We start from the raw sequence: 4244 nt of genomic DNA, 5'->3' as shown, positions 1-4244 counted from the left end.
CGGAAATCTAATGGCATCCAAACCTCAAGATTTTTAATTTAGGCAAGTTCCTACTACATAAAAGATACGAAGCTGTGAAACTGTTTAATAAAGGCATACAACAGAAAGACTTGGCATGAAAAGCCAATTTATTTTAAAACTGCCCTATAATTGAATGACCCATATATAAAGTAATAGGACTAATCTCTGATGATTTTATAGGACATAAACCATGTCTGTGCTAGCCTCGGGCTCTGGCATGGCTTGAAGTGGCACTATTACATTGCAGGTTGTCAGGATTGCCTGCAGCTGGGCTCCACACCGGAATTTAATCCTGCCACCCCATAAATGCCGGAAGTTTCCGCCCGTTCGGGGTCGCTGGCATTTTCGTGAACTCGCTGCACGAACTTGACCTTGTTTAGTTTTATGTGTTTCGAATTCTGGCAATCGCCACACGCCTACGGGTTTGTTTCAGTTCTTGATTTATGTTAAACTGTTTTCGGCCATCGCGCCATTGTTTATTTGTATTTCTTTATTGTTTGTTTATGAATAAAAACCCCTTCCCAACATGTCAGACCTCTGCGCTTCCTTCCCTCGTAAGTCCGTAGTCGTGACAGAATGCCAGCGACCCACCCAAAAGCGCAGAGGTAAAAAGCAGAGGAGAAGAAACGCCGCGAAGGACGCAGGCCGGCGCGGCGAACGCGGACGGCAGGGGAGAGACGCGGCGCCCGTTCTGGTGGAGCGTTTTCTCCCCGAGAAGCCGCGGTACGCGGCGCCGCGTGATGACGTCACCCCCGGGAAACTCCGCGAAACCCGGAAGCGACAACGTCGGCGGGTGAGTGGGCGGAGCGAGGACTTTGGCGTCGGCAGCAGCGAGGAAGTGACGTGGGCAGCGAGCGCAGAAGATGCGACCCCCACGATCTTCGGCATGTCGAGCCAAGAACTCTGCGCTCTGCTGGCCAGGCTCCCCGTGGACTGGGACGACACGGACGACGACGAGAGCACGGGAGACGAGAGTTGGGCTCCGCCCATCGCGCCAGTCTGCGATCGTCGCAAGGTCCGTGGGGACCCACGTCACTTCCAGGGGGGTGAGAAGCGGCAACAACAACGGCGGCGTTCCTCCAGCGAGGAGGTGGGCAGCCTCCAGCCCGAATGGCCAGAGTACTGCCCATGGGAGCTTATCGCGCCATGGGTCCAGGATGTCCGCAGGGTGGACGACGGATGACGAAAGCGATGATGACGTGGAATTTCGGTGGGCGGTCGGTGCCGGGATGGCTCCGCCCAGCGTGCGCGTCCGAGATCATCGCGGCGTCCGTGATGACCCATGTGACTTCCGGGGGTACGAGGTTGACACGGACGACGACCAGGATGACGCCGTTTGGGCAGTCGGTGCCGGGATGGCTCCGCCCATTGCGCCCATCCAGGATCGTCACGAGGTCCGTGGAGACCCACGTCCCTCCCAGCAGTGTGAGGAAAGCTGGTGGAAGAGGGCGACAGGAGGTCGCCAGCCAGCAACTGCGCTGCCGGGACTGCCTCGCAGGGAATCCTCCATTCCTGCTCCAGTCGCCGACCCGCCTACCCTCTGCCCGGACGTTCCCCAGCGAAACCAGCGTCCACACCTGCTGGAGAAGACGTCCACCCCCCTCCACACCACACACCTACCACCATCTCCAGCGACGTGCCCAGCCCCGTGTGGGACAGCCCAAATGTCCCGGGACCCTTTAGTGGGGCAGCAGACACAGACGAGATCACTACCATCCTCACGTGTCTGACTGGATCAGCATGGGGCTGGAGCACAACCCTCTGGCAGCAGGGAGAGACAGACAGGAGTTTTCGGGACTTCCAACAGAGACTGAGGGCGGAGTTTGATCGGCCTGAGCCAGGGATCGAACTCTGCCCCTCCACCACATCCAGTGCCAGTCAGGATCCGGGGCAAGAAGACCCAGCACTGGTGGGCGACGAGAAGGTCGCTCCTCCCGAGATCCTGGCTGTGCCCCCTGAGGAGGTCCCGGAGAGCCCAGAGAGGGAGCCAGACGACCCTCTCTTCTGTCTGTCTCTGTCTGTGTGTGTGTGCGTGGTTTATGTGTCCGTATGTCGCCCCCACTTCCCCTCTTTGTGTCCACCAGATGGCGACCCAGCCGCGGAGCCGAACCCCAGGGAGGAGGTTCCTGACCCGAATGTGCTGGTCCAAGGCGAGGTGGACAAGCCCCAAGGTACCCCTAAGTCCAGCCGGGGGGGGTGCTCCCCCAAAGAATTTTTTGGGGGGGTGCAGTTCGGGTTGGGGACTCCTCCTGAGGGGAGGGGAGGTGGGGAAGCGATGGAGCTGGGTCCTCCGGTAGCCAGTGAGGAGGGCGGGCCAGGCATGGGCCTGCGTCTGCCTCCAGAGGGGTGGAGCGCCATAGAGCCCCCGGGTAGGCATGAGGACCCAGCTGGGACAGGCAGGAAGAGGGCCTGCTTGTCCCAACGGACGCAGAAGGGGCTAGCCGGATGGTCTGGCAATGCCCCCCCCTTGGCACTAGGGCCGTGCAGCGAGAGGGGCTGCATAGTCCCAGAAGGCACCAGCCTGGGGTGCCTGGAACAGTCGCTGGAGGCTCTGGGACAATCTCCCTGCGAGGTGCAGGGGGTGACACAAGACGTGTCAGAGGGGACATGTGGAGACAGGGCCCACACGTTCCCAGATGGATCGGCCCTGATTATTGTGTGCAGGTACGGGAGTCCGGGGCCGCCATGCGGGACCACGCCGGGGAGCCAGGCCGAGGGTCCGGGGCCGCCAAGCGGGACCACGCCGGGGAGCCAGGCCGAGGGTCCGGGGCCGCCAAGCGGGACCACGCCGGGGAGCCAGGCCGAGGGTCCGGGGCCGCCACGCCTGACCACGCCGGGGAGCCAGGCCGAGGCACCGGGGCCGCCACGCCTGACCACGCCGGGGAGCCAGGCCGAGGCACCGGGGCCGCCACGCCTGACCACGCCGGGAGCCAGGCCGAGGGACGGGGCCGCCACGCCTTGACCACGCCGGGGAGCCAGGCCGAGGCACCGGGGACGCACGCCTGACCACGCCGGGGAGCCAGGCCGAGGGACCGGGGCCGCCACGCCTGACCACGCCGGGGAGCCAGCCCGAGGGACCGGGGCCGCCACGCCTGACCACGCCGGGGAGCCAGCCCGAGGGACCGGGTCCTCCAAGGGGAGGATACAGCAGGGCAGGAGCCCTGTGGTTGCCGCCGTCCGCCCCGCCGCCTCCACTGATGGTACTGTTGGGGCTCCGAGGACGTAGCCCTTGGAGGGGGGGCTCTGTCAGGATTGCCTGCAGCTGGGCTCCACACCGGAATTTAATCCTGCCACCCCATAAATGCCGGAAGTTTCCGCCCGTTCGGGGTCGCTGGCATTTTCGTGAACTCGCTGCACGAACTTGACCTTGTTTAGTTTTATGTGTTTTCGAATTCTGGCAATCGCCACACGCCTACGGGTTTGTTTCAGTTCTTGATTTATGTTAAACTGTTTTTGGCCATCGCGCCATTGTTTATTTGTATTTCTTTATTGTTTGTTTATGAATAAAAACCCCTTCCCAACATGTCAGACCTCTGCGCTTCCTTCCCCCGTAAGTCCGTAGTCGTGACACAGGTAGAGGTTATCAGTGTTTTGTGCACTAGTGTGCATAAACCTCAAAGCCAACACTTAAACTTACTCACATTTTTTTTTCATGTAAATTAATTTATAACTATTTTGTAATGCATTTTTCTGTCTCTCACTGTTCAAATAAACCTACTATTGAAATGATGAAATGAATGAACTGATTTCTTTGTTGGTGGGCAAACTTACAAATCGGCGGTTCAACTAATTTTACCCTGACTCTACACACTTCCACACAACCACAAACCAACTCATCACTTGGAAACTATGCTTTATTTTATACAGTGACTGATTGGTGTTTAAATGAACCCTTTGCAATGGATTCTGTACATCAACACAGTGCAGTCCACTGTAACCTAATTTTCTTTCAATTGCATTTTACATTTACAGCATTTATCAGACGCCCTTATCCAGAGCAACTTAAAACCAGTAGTTACAGGGACAGTCCCCCTGGAGACACTCCGGGTTATGTATCTTGCTTAGGGACACAATGGTAGTAAGTGGGGTTTGAACCCCACTTCTGGTGTGGTACCCACTAGGCTATAAGTTTGGTATCGGAAGAGTCAGATGATGTAACATGACATTGCAAATGACAACACAGATATAAAAATTGTCTGACACTGACAAACATACTGTAATAC

Source organism: Denticeps clupeoides, chromosome 9 (genome assembly GCF_900700375.1).
Source record: "Denticeps clupeoides chromosome 9, fDenClu1.1, whole genome shotgun sequence".
Classification (NCBI taxonomy): domain Eukaryota; kingdom Metazoa; phylum Chordata; class Actinopteri; order Clupeiformes; family Denticipitidae; genus Denticeps; species Denticeps clupeoides.
Note: the sequence above shows the minus strand (reverse complement) of the source record.